Here is a 14,200-nt window from a genome sequence, read left to right on the forward strand (position 1 = left end):
ATGTGTGTTAGCATACGGTATTTGTTTTTCTCTTTCTGACTTACTTCACTCTGTACGACAGACTCTAGGTCCATCCACCTCATTACAAATAACTCAATTTCTTTTCTTTTTATGGCTGAGTAATATTCCACTATATATGTGTCACACCTTCCACATTCCACCCATGTGCCACATGGGTACATTCATCTGTTGATGGACACTTAGCTTACTTCCATGTCCTGGCTATTGTAAATAGAGCTGCAATGAACCTTTTGATACATGACTCGTTTTGAATTATGGTTTTCTCAGGGTATAACACCCATTTATGATAAAATCCCTCCAGAACATAGGCATAGAGGGAACTTACCTCAACATAACAAAGGACATATATGACAAACTCACAGCCAACATCGTCCTCAATGGTGAAAAATTGAAATCATTTCCACTAAGATCAGGAATAAGACTAGGTTGCCCACTCTCACCACTATTATTCAACATACTTTTGGAAGTTTTAGACACAGCAATAAGAGAAGAAAAAAGAAACGAAAGGAATCCAAATTGGAAAAGAAGAAGTAAGGTTGTCACTGTTTGCAGATGACATGACACTATACATAGAGAATCCTAAAGATGCTACCAAAAAACTGCTAGAGCTAATCAATTAATTTGGTAAAGTAGCAGGATACAAAATTAAGGCACAGAAATCTCTTGCATTACTATACACTAATGATGAAAAATCTGAAAGATAAATTACAAAAACGCTCTCATTTACCACTGCAACAAAAAGAATAAAATACCTAGGAATAAACCTACCTAAGGAGACAGAAGACCTGTATGCAGAAAATTATAAGACACTGATAAAAAAAATTAAAAATGATACAAATAGATAGAGAGATATACCATGTTCTGGGATTGGAAGCATCAACATTGTGAAAATGATTATATTACCCGAAGAAATCTACAGATTCAATGCAATCCAATGGCATTTTTCACAGAACTAGAACAAAAAATTCCACAATTCATATGGAAACACAAAAGATCCCAAAGAGCCAAAGCAATCTTGAGAAAGAAAAATGGAGATGGAGGAATCAGGCTCCCTGACTTCAGACTATACTACAAAGCTACAGTAATCAAGACAGTATGGTACTGGCACTATAACAGAAATATAGATCAATGGAACAGGATAGAAAGCCCAGAGATAAACCCACGCATATATGGTTACCTTATCTTTGACAAAGGAAACAAGAATATACAGTGTAGAAAAGACAGCCTCTTCAATAAGTGGTGCTGGGAAACCTGGACAGCTACATGTAAAAGAATGAAATTAGAATACTCACTAGCACCATACACAAAAATAAACTTAAAATGGATTAAAGACCTAAATGTAAGGCCAGGCACTGTCAAATTCTTAGAGGAAAACATAGGCAGAACACTCTATGACATAAATCACAGAAAGATCCTTTTTGACTCACCTCCTAGAGGAATGGAAATAAAAACAAAAATAAACAGATGGGACCTAATGAAACTTAAAACTTTTGCACAGCAAATGAAACCATAAACATTACAGAAAAAAAAGCTCTCAGAATGGGAGAAAATATTTGCAAATGAAGCAACTGACACATGGTTAATCTCCAAAATTTACAAGCAGCTCATGCAGCTCAATATGAAACAAAAAAAAAAAAACAACCTGATGCAAAAATGGGCAGGAGGCTTAAATAGACATTTCTCCAAAGAAGATATACAGATTGCCAACAAACACATGAAGGAATGCTCAACATCATTAATCATTAGAGAAATGCAAATCAAAACTACAATGATATATCATCTCACACCAGTCAGAATGGCCATCATCAAAAAGTCTAGAAACAATAAATGCTGGAGAGGGTGTGGAGAAAAGGGAACCCTCTTGCACTGTTGGTGGGAATGTAAGTTGATACAGCCACTATATTGAACAGTATGGAGAGTCCTTAAAAAACACAAATAGAACTGCCTTATGACACAGCAATCCCACTACTGGGCATATACCCTGAGAAAACCATAATTCAAAAAGAGTTATGTACCTCACTGTTCATTACAACTCTATTTACAATAGCCAGGACATGGAAGCAACCTAAGTGTCTTATCAGCAGATGAATGGAGAATGAAGATGTGACACATATATACAATGGAATATTACTCAGCCATAAAAAGAAATGAAATTGAGTTATTTGTAGTGAGGTGGATGGCCCTAGCGTCTGTCATACAGAGTGAAGTAAGTCAGAAAGAGAAAAACAAATACCGTGTGCTAGCACATATATATGGAATCTAAAAAACAACAACAAAAAATGGTCTTGAATTACCTAGGGGCAAGACGGGAATAAAGATGCAGACCTACTAGAGAATGGACTTGAGGATACAGGGAGGGGGAAGGGTAAACTGGGACAAAGTGAGAGAGTGGCATGGACATATATACACTACCAAATGTAAAATACATAGCTGGTGCGAAGCAGCCACATAACACAGGGAGATCAGCTCGGTGCTTTGTGACCACCTAGAGTGGTGGGATAGGGAGGGTGGGAGGCAGGGAGACCCAAGAGGGAAGAGATATAGGTATATATGTATATGTATAACTGATTCACTTTGTTATAAAGCAGAAACTAACACACCATTGTAAAGAAATTATACTTTAATAAAGATGTTAAGAAAAATAAATCTATGCTGACTATAAGAGATTCACTTCATATGTAAGAACATATGCAGACTGAAAGTGAAGGAGTGGAAAAATACTCCATGCAAATGGAAACCAAAGGATGCTGGGGTAGCTCTACTTATATTGGTCAAAAATAAACATTAAAACAAAGATTTCTGTAAGAGGGAAAGAAGGATATTACATAATGATAAAGGGGTAACTCTAACCAGAGTACATAACATTTGTAAATATTAATTCACCTAACTTAGGATCACCTAAATAAATAAAGCAAATATTAACAGAATTAAAGGGAGAAATGGAAAATAAAACAATAATAATAGGAGACTTTAATACTCCACTTACTTCAATGGGTGGATCATGTAGCCAAAAAATCAGTAAGGAAACATTGTCTTTAAAGGACACTTTAGACCTGTCAGACATAACAGTTATATACAGAACATTTCATCCAAAAGCAACAAAATAAACATTCTTAGTGCACACGGAACATTCTCCAGGCTAGATCATAAGTTAGGCCACAAAACAAGTATTAACATATTTAAGAATACTGAAATCATATCAAACATCTTTTTCCACCTCAAAGGTATGAGACTAGAAATCAACTACAAGAAGAATACCAGAAACTTAAAAATACGTGGAGATTACACTATGTAATACTGAACAACCTATGAGTCAATGAAGACTTCAAAAGAGGAGTCAAAAAATACCTTGTGACAAATAAAATTGTAAATAAAATATATCAAAATTTATGAGGTATGAATAAGTAGTTCAAACAGGGAAGCTAATAGCAATACATTTTTACCTCAAGAAACAAAAAAAATCTCAAATAAACAATATAAATTTACACCTCAAAGAATTAGAAAAAAAAAACAAACAAATGAAGTCCAAAGTTTGTACAAGAAAGGAAATAATAAAAAAGGATCATAACATAAATAAAGTAGAAACTAAAAAAGAAAATAAAAAGATAATTAAACCAAAAGCTGGTTCTTTGAAAGATAAGCAAAACTGACACACCAAGAAAAAAAGAGAACTCAAATAAATAGAATCAGAAATGAAGCAGGAAATGCTACAACTGATACCCCAGAAATACAAAGCATCAGAACATACTACTATGGATACTTATACCAACAAACCAGACAACCTAGAAGAAATACATTCCTAGAATTAAAAAATCACCCACAACTAAATCATGAAGAAATAGAAAATATGATAGATAATTACTAGTCAGGAGATTGAAGCAGTAATCAAAAACATCCCAACACATAAAAGTCAAGGAAGATATTGCTTCACTGACGAATTCTACCAAACATTCAAAGAAGAGTTAATGTTTATACTTCTCAAACTCTTCCAAAAAATAGAAGTGAAGGGAACATTTCCAAACCCATTTTACATGGTGAGCTTTATCTTGATACCAAGAACATACAAGGAAGCCACAAGAAAATTACAGGCCAATGTATATAATAAGCATAAATGCAAAAATCCTTAACAAAATACTAACAAACCATGTTTAACAGCACATTCAAAGGATCACACAACATGATCAAGTGGGATTTATGCCAGGGATGCAAGGTTGGTTCAAATTTTGCAAATCAATGAGATACACCACATTAACAAATGAAGGATAAAAATCTTATGATCAACTCAATAGATGCAGAAATAAGTATTTGACAAAATAAGACTCAATTTATAATAAAAACTCTCAACAAAATGGGTATAGAGGGAATGTGTTTCAACATACTAAAGGCCATATATGACAATCCTACAGCTAACATCATACTCAATGATGAAGAGCTAAAATTTTTTCTTCTAAGATCAAGAACTAGACAAGAAAAACCCTAAAGTCTCCACCCTAAACCATTAGAATTAATAAATTCAGTACAGTTGCAACATATAAAATCAATACACAAAAATTGGTTGCATTTCCATGAACTAATAATGAATTATAAGGAAGAGAAATTAAGAGAACAATAACATTTACAATCTCATCAAAAATAATAAGATGTCTAGGAATAAAATTAACCAAGGAAGTGAAAGACCTCTATTCTGAAACCTATAAGATATTGATGAAACAACATTAACAAAAACTTGAAGAAGACACATATAATTGGAAAGATATTCCATGCTAATGGATTAGAAGAATCAATATTGTGTAAATGTCTGTACTACCCAAAGCAATCTACAGATTCAGTACAAGCCCTATCAAAATTCCAGTGGCATTTGTGAAACCTAACTCAAAATGAATTATAGACTTGAATGTGAGATTGGATCTGGATGGCAGAGTAGAAAGACATGAAACTCACCTCTTCCCACAAACACATCAAAAACACATTGACATGTGGAAAAATTCTCATGGAAAACTAACTGGAAACTGGCAGAAAAACTATACAATCAAATCTGCAAGAAGGATTTCCACATAACCAGGCAGAAAGGAAAAAAGGCATAGCATCAGGACCTCTGCCCCTGGAAGGGATATGAAAGGAAGAGAAAGTCTGCACAGGCAGACACTCGTCCTGGGGAGTGAATAGGTTGAGCCACACACTGGGTGTCTCAGTCCCGGGGTCCTACACAGAGGAGGTAAACCTCCTTGAATGCTGGGACAGATGAAAGGGCTGGAGGGGCTTCCCTGGTGGTGCAGTGGTTGAGAGTCTACCTGCCGATGCAGGGGACACGGGTTCGTGCCCCAGTGCCGCAGGATCCCACATGCCATGGAGTGGCTGGGCTTATGAGCCATGGCCGTTGAGCCTGTGCATCTGGAGCCTGTGCTCTGCAACAGGAGAGGCCACAGCAGTGAGAGGCCCGCATACCGCAAAAAAAAAAAAAAAGGGGGGGCTGGAGAAAACTAGATTCTATTCATGAAGAGTGCACGGGTGCTGACTTGCCAACAAACAGTGTGGAGAGAGCTCTGCACTGCCAGATGCCACCTTGCCACACTCAGTACAAGCCAGGTTAACACCCTGGCCTCACTCATTCCACACCACAGCTTGGTGCTGGATCTAGGGCAGCTGGACCCTGGGAAAAGACTAGCAATGCAGAAATGATCTGGGGGTCTGGTGTGTGGTCAAGGTGGGGCTGCAGCGGCCATTGTCAGTACTTACTTGGGTGGTGCCTCTAGAATCCCTGCGACCAGCATTGTTTATCTCCCAGCCTATTGAGTGCTCTGGCCCCACCCACTCCACACTACAGCTTGGTGCTGGATCTGAAGCAAACAGTTAGGAGAAGACTTGATCTAGGGACACAAAAGTCCTGGGAGACTTGGATGTGGTCTAGGTAGAGGAGCAGTGGTCATTGTTGGCAGTTACATGGGTAGCAACGTGGGAGCCACCATGACCATCACACTGCAGTCTGTTTCCTAGCTAAGCAAGTGTTCTGGCCTCACCCACTCCACACCACATCTTGGCACTACATCTGGGCAGATGGGTCCTAGGAAAAGACTGCCACAGAGGCAACCCAGATCTATGAGGTCACTTCAATATCTGCAGCTACAATCCCAACTTCCCACTTAGCAAATACCCCAGTCCTGCCCACTCCACACCACAGCCTTGCACTAGATTTGGAACAACTACAACAGGGGAAGATATGTAACCTTTGGCTGCATCTGAGCAGAGCCATGAATACGTATAAAGGTGGTAAATCAGTCTTCTCTGAGTGCACTGGCCTCACTTGCTTCAGCACTCTCCTCCTTTGGGGCAGGACACTCAATAAAGGGGAATGATGTCTGATTGAGCCTGAAAATCAGAGCTTCTGATCCAAGGGCAGAAGAGCAGACCCCACCCCTGAAAGGGTGGCAACAGCCATGGAGCAGAGAAGTCCGACCTCATTCACTGCATAGGCTTTAGATCTTCCAACACCAACCACAGCCACTATCAAAATGATAGTGGCCAGAACACTCTGAGGAAAGATGTGGCTGACATCCATATCAAAATCAGCTCTCACACCAAAGACACTGGACACACAGAGCCTACATAGGAGTGTTCTCACATAAAAACACCCCTTTGAGACCACAATTGATAACTGTTTCTCTTAAATTCATAGAGACAGAGAAAGTTAACTAAAACGAAAAGGTAGAAGAACCACTCCCAATTAAAATAGTAAGAAAAATCCCCTGAAAGAATAATTAAACAGACATCACTGATTGACCATACACTGAGTTCAAACAGGTGGTATTAAAATTCTAACTGAATTAAGAAAGATTACTGTAACAAAGAACTAGAAACTATAAAGATGAATCAATCAAAAAAAGACAATTCAATCACTGAGATAAAAAACAATTTGGAAGTAATGAATAGAAGACTAAATGACATGGGAGAATGAATAAGTGATCTGGAAGTTAGAATAATGGAAACCACACAATCAGATTAGCAGACACAAAGAAAAATGAAAAAAGAAAAAGAAAGCAACATACAAAATTGATGGGATAATATGAAATGTGCTAACCTACACATAATAAATGTTCCATAAAGCAGAGAGAGAGAGAGAGAGAAGGGAATTGAAAACGTATTTCAAGAAATTATGGATGAAAACACCCCAAGTCTAAAAATTGAAACAGATATCCAGGTACAGGAAACATGGAGAGTCCCAAACAGGATGAACCCAAACAGACCCACACCAAGACATATCATAATTAAAATGGTAAAATTAAAAATAAAGAGAGGTTTCTAAGGACAGCAAGAGAAAAGAAAATAATCAGTTACAAGGGAACCCCATAAGGTTATCAGCTGATTTCTCTGCAGAAACTTTTCATGCCAGAAGGGAGTGGCATGATATATTCAAAGTGCTGAAAGGGGAAAATCTACAACGTAGGATACTCTACCTAGCAAAATTACCATTTAGGATAGAAGGAGAGGTAAACAATTTCTCAAACAAGCAAAAATTCAGCAATACTAAGCCTAACCTAAAAGAAATATTGAAGGATCTTCTCTAAGTAGGAAAGAAACAAGAATTTATAGAAAAGAGAAAATCACAATAGAAAAGGCGAATATATAGTAAGAATTGAAGATCACTTAACTAAGCTACTACATAGATTAAAAAAAACAATAAAAAAATTGTAAAAGCAATTATAACTACAACAAACATGAAGATATAAAATAGGACATCAAAATCACAAAATGTAGGGGAGTGGTATATAAAACCATAGATATTTTAGAAAGTATTTAAACTTGAATGACAGTTTAAAGCAAGTAGATATAGTTATGGGTAAACATACTTGAACTCCATGGTAACCACAAATAAAAAACATACAGTAGATACACAAAAACAAAAAAGAAATTAAAGCATAATACAAAAGAAAATCATCAAAATACAAAAGATAAAACAAAAAAGAGTAAAAAATGAACAAAGAAGAACTACAGAAACAACTGGAAAAAAAGGGTTAAAATGGCAATTCATACATACCACTCAATAATTACTTTAAATGCTCAGATTAAAAGATTGAGCATTGGATTAAAAAAAAGAGATATAATATGCTGCCTATAAGAGATTCACTTCAGCCTGAAAGACATACACAGACTGAAGGGGAGGGGATAGGAAAAGGTACTTCATGCAAATGGAAATGATAAGAAAATGGGGGTAGCAATACTCATATCAGATGAAATAAACTTTAAAACAAATGCTATAAAGAAAAACAAAGAGAGGCATTATATAATGATAAAGACATCAATACAAGGAGAGGATAATAACACTCATTACCATAAACACACCCAATATAGGAGCACCTAAGTATAGAAAGCAAATACTAACAGACATAAAGGGAGAAATTGACAGGAATACAATAATAGTAAGAGACTTTAATTCTTGCTGACATCAATGGACAGATCATGCAGACAGAAAATCAATTGGCAACAGAGGTCCTAATGACACAATAGACAAATTGGACTTAATTGATATCTAAAGGACACTACATCCAAAAAAAACAGAATACACCTTTTTTAAGTGTGTAAGGAATGTTCTGTAAGATAGACCACATAGCAGATCAGAAAGCAAACCTCAACAAATTTAAGATAAGAGGATAGAAATTATATTAAGCAACTTTTCTTACCACAGTTGTATGAAACTAGAAATCAACTACAGAAAGAAAAAACAGGAAAAGAACAAACATGGAGATTAAGCAAAATGCTACTAAAAAACCTACAAGTCAATGGCAAAATCAAAGAAGAAATAAGACAATACCTTGAGGAAAACAAAAAGGAAACACTTTACAAAATCTGTGAGATGCAGCAAAAGCAGTTCTGAAAGGGAAAGTTCATAGGAATACAAACCTTCCTCAAGAAATAAGAAAAATCTCAAATAAACAACCCAATTTACCACCTAAAAGAATTGAAAAGGAAGAAAAAACAAAGCCCAAAGTCTACATAATAAAGGGAATGATAAAGATCAGAGAGGAAATCAATGAAATAGAAATAAAAAACACAATGGAAAAGAATCAATAAAACCAAGAGTTGGTTTTTTGAAAAGATAAAATTGGCAAACCTTTAGATAGGTGCACTAAGAAGAATAAAGGAGGACTCAAATAAACAAGAAGTGAAAGAGGAGAAATTACCACCAATAACACAGAATACAAAAAATCCTAAGAGAATACTATGAACAATTTTATGCCAACAAATTGGACCACCTAGAAGAAATGCAAAAATTTCTAGAAACATACATAGGTGAAAGACCTATGCTCTGAAAACTAAAAAATATTGATAAGGAAATTGAAGTTCATTCATACAAATGGAAAGATATCCCATGCTCATGAATTGGAAGAATTAATAGTGTTAAAATGACCATACTACCCAAAGCAATAAGAGATTTAATGCAAACCCTTCCAAAGACCCATGATATTTTTCACAGAAACAGAACAAACAATCCTAAAATTTATATAGAACCACAAAAGACCCATAATTGCCAAATCACTCCTGAGAAAAAAGAACAAAGCTGGAGGTATGGCCTTTGAGACTTCAGTCTATACTACAATGCTATAGTAAAACAGCATGGTACTGGCACAAAAACAGCCACATAGATCAGTGGAACATAGTAGAGAGCCCAGAAATAAACCCATGCATCTATGGTCAATTAATCTACAACAAAGGGGCAAGAATATACAATGGAGAAAACACAGTTTCTTTAATATTTGTGCAGGGAAAGCTGAAGAGACAAAAGTAAAGCAATGAAATTAGAACATTCTCTCGCACTGTATACAAAAATAAGCTCAATGCTTTAAAGACCTAAATGTAATACATGACACCATAACACTCCTAGAAGACAATATAGACAGAACACTCTTTGACATAAATCATAGCAATATTTTCATAGATCAGTCTCCCAAGGGAAAATAAATAAAATCACAAATAAACAAATGGGACCTAATCAAACTTAAAAGATTTGCACAGCAAAGGAAACCAGTGACAAAATGAAAAGATGACCTACAGAATGGGAAAAAAAACATTTGAAAATCATGTATTTGATAAGCAGTTAATATCCAAATATATATTTAAAAACTCATACAACTCAGTAGCAAATAAACCCCAAATTATCCAATCTTAAAATGGGCAGAGGATCTGGCTCAACATTTTTTTGAAGAAAACACACAAATGGTCAACAGTTACATGAACAGATGCTGAACATCACTCATCATCAGTGAAATGCAAATCAAAACCACAGTGAGATATCACCTCACACTTATTATAATGGTTATTATCAAAAATACAAGAAATAACAAGTATTGGCAAGGATATGTGGAAAAGGGAATCATAGTACACTATTGGTGAGAATGTAAATTGGTTGAGCTACTATGGTAAACAGTATGGAAGTTCCTCAAAAATTTAAAAATAGAAGTACTGTGGCTTCTGCAATTCTACTTCTGCATACTTATCTGAAGAACATAAAAACAATAACTGGAAAGTATATATGCACCTTCATGGTCACTGCATCATGATTTACAATAGTGAAGGTATGGAAACAACCTAAATGTCCATTGACAGATTAATGAATAAAATGTGAGAAATTTATATTATTAAGACATAATAAAAACAATGAAAACTTGCCATTTGCACCAACATGGATGAAACTCAAGGACATTATGCTTAGTATAAGTGAGATAGAGAAAGACAAATACTATATGATTTCATATTAGGACACCCCTCCAAAAAAAGAAAGCTATAATTATAGAGAACAGAATGGTTTGTCAGAGGTGAGGGTGGGGTAAGAATGAAGGGTTGATGAAATGGGTGACAGGAGGCAAAAGGTACAAAATTCCAGTTATAAAATATATAAGTCATGGAGATGTAATGTACAGCACAGTAATTATGGTGCACAATACCATATTGAATATTTTAAAGTTGCTAAGAAAGTAGATATTAAAAGTTCTCATCACAAGAAAAAAATTTTGTAAGTATATATGATTATGAATGTTAACTAGACTTATTATAGTAAAAATTTTGCAATATATACAAATATTGAATTACTATGTTGTACACCTGAAACTAATATAATGTTGTTTTTCAGTTATATGTCAATTTAAAAAATAGAGGCCTATAATATGGAGGAAATTGAATGCACTTTTGTGTGGTGGGTGAGGAGGTGGATCATAAGAATTATGAAAATAAAATACCTTATATCTAACAGGTCTTGAGAAATAATGATAAAATATAAGAATGTGAGGGGCTTTATATGGTTTGTCACAATCCTCACAATTCCATGATAGGTATGATAATTATCCTCATTTGCTAGATTACAAAAAACAAAACAAAAAACACAAGATAGAGAGGTTATGTAATTTGGTCAAGGATATACAGCTTATAATTAGTGATAGGGCTGTGAATTTTATAATCCTGGAAGTCTGAGTCCAGAGATCATGAGTTTAATTACTGTAGCATTAGTCTATAACCTAATTCAGTAAAATACATTTCATGGGAAGCATTTACATTTTAAGGTGTTTTTCCCTTTTAATAAAAAATATGTATCATACACTCAGAATGTTGTGATACATGCATTTGGATTTTGTTCACATTTTCCAACATCCTAAAAACTCATTTTTGTCTCTACCTTCTTTCTAAATGCTTATTTCAATCTCTTGTGTGGGAGCAAACCTTGGAGATGAGTGTAAATAAATATATGATATTATGAATGGTCTCAGCCATAATTGTATACAAATGCATAAAAGAAAAACTTGAAAAACAACACTGAAATATTAAATTTGGTTATCTTTGGTAAACTTGCTTATGAATAGTTACAATTTTCTACTTTAATTTGTCTGATTTGCTAGAATTTCTTTAGTATACATATTGGTTTTAATCAGAAAATAGTACTATAAAGCATGACTCAGCAATTAGGTAAATGAAGAAAAATACAATTGCTTCAGAACAAATAACATTTTGAGATGCACTAAAAAAGACAGTAAGGCATAATGGATAGTTGGTAGACGTTACATCACATAGAAAGAGAGTATAGGTTATGAAACATCCGTGGAATGTATTATATACTAGATTATATACTAGATCTTATAGGAAACCTGAGATGAATAAATCAGTAATTATGAATGTGACCTTATGAGACCAAGGTTAGAATTACCAAAAATGTAGATAGTAGAAAATAAAAAGGACACTGAATAACCAACATAAGATAATGTAAGGCAATGGTATGATATCTAATGCAAATCAATTTTAAAATTCATTGAAATGGATGATTTTCTATTAAAAGAATTATCCAGGCTTCCCTGGTGGTGCAGTGGTTGAGAGTCTGCCTGCCAATGCAGGGGACACAGGTTCGTGCCCCGGTCCGGGAAGATCCCACATGCCACGGAGCAGCTAGGTCCATGAGCTATGGCTGCTGAGCCTGCGTATCTGGAGCCTGTGCTTCACAACAGGAGAGGCCACAACAGTGAGAGGCCCACGTACCACAAGAAAAAAAAAGAATTATCCAAATGAAATAAGAATATAAAAATGAAACCATAGAACATTTTCTAACGCCATATACAAAAATAAATTCAAAATGAACTAAAGACCTAAGTGTAAGACCAGAAATCATAAAACTCCTAGAAGAAAACATAGACAGTACTGTCTTTGACATGATTCTTAGCAATATTTTTTGGATCTGTCATCTTGAGCAGGTGAAACAAAATTAAAAAATAAACAAATTGGATGTAACTAAATGCGAAAGCTTTTACACAGTGAAGGAAACCATCAAAAAAACAAAAAGAAAACCTACAGAATGAGAGATGATATTTGCAAATGTTACTTCTGATAAAGGGTTAATATCCAAAATATATAGATATCAATACCCAAAAAGCAAACCAATTAAAAAATGTGCAGAAGATGCAATTAGCCACTTTTCCAAATTGAACATACAGATGTTCAATAATCACATGAAAAGATGTTCAATATCACAAAGCATTAGGGAAATGCAAATCAAAACCACAATGAGATATCACCTTAAATCTGTCAGAATGGCTATCTTCAAAAGACAGCAAATAATAAATGTTGTCAAGGATGTGGAGAAAATAGAACCCTAGTTCACTGTTGGTGTGAATGTAAATTGGTACAACCTGTATGGAAAACAGTATGGAGGTTCCTCAGAAGATTAAAAATAGATTTACCATATGATCCAGGAATTCCACCCCTGAATATTATCCAAAATAAATGAAAACATTAATCTGAAAGGGTATATACACCCCAATGTTCATAGCAACACTATTTACAATAGCCAAGACATGGAAACAACCAAAGTGTCCATTAACAGATGAATGGATAAAGAAGATGTGATATACATATATAAAATGGAATATTCCTCAGCCATAAAAAAACTAAATTTTGTCATTTACAGCAACATGGATGGGTATTATGCTTAGTGAATTAAGTCAGAGAAAGTCAAATACTGCATGTTTTCACTTACATGTGGAATCTAAAAAATAAAACAAATGAAAAAAATAACAAAATATAAATACACTCATAGCTACAGAGAACAAAACAGCTGTTGGAAGAAGTGTGGGGAGGGGGCAAGGTAGCAGAATGGGATGAATAAGTACAAACTACTAGGTATAAAATAAATAAGACATCCCTCACCCCTATTGTCAATTAATCTACGACAAGGAGGCACATATATACAATGGAGAATAGAGAGTCTCGTCAACAAGTGGTGCTGGGAAAATGGGATAGTCACATGTAAAACAATTAGATTAAAATATTCCCTTGCACCTTCTAGAAAAATAAACTAAAAATCATTTAAAGACCTAAATGTAAGAACAGAAATATAAAACTCCTAGAAGAGAATATAGGCAGTACACTCCTTGACATAACCTGCAGCAATATATTTTTTTGGATCAGTCTCTTAAGGCAAAAGAAATAAAATGAAAAGTAAACAAATGGGACCTAATTAAACTTAAGAACTTTTGTACAGCAAAGGAAGCCAATGACAAAACGAAAAGACAACTTATGGAATGAAGAAAATATTGTGGTCAAATTATGTGACCAATAAAGGGTTAATATCTAAAATACATGAGCAGCTCATGCAAATCCATATCAAAAAAAAAATCCAATCAAAAAATGGGCAGAAGACCTGAACAGA

The sequence above is a fragment of the Aethalodelphis obliquidens genome, unplaced genomic scaffold (genome assembly GCF_003676395.1).
Source record: "Aethalodelphis obliquidens isolate GAN/ISIS:26980383/991018 unplaced genomic scaffold, ASM367639v1 scaffold92, whole genome shotgun sequence".
Taxonomy (NCBI): Eukaryota; Metazoa; Chordata; class Mammalia; order Artiodactyla; family Delphinidae; genus Aethalodelphis; species Aethalodelphis obliquidens.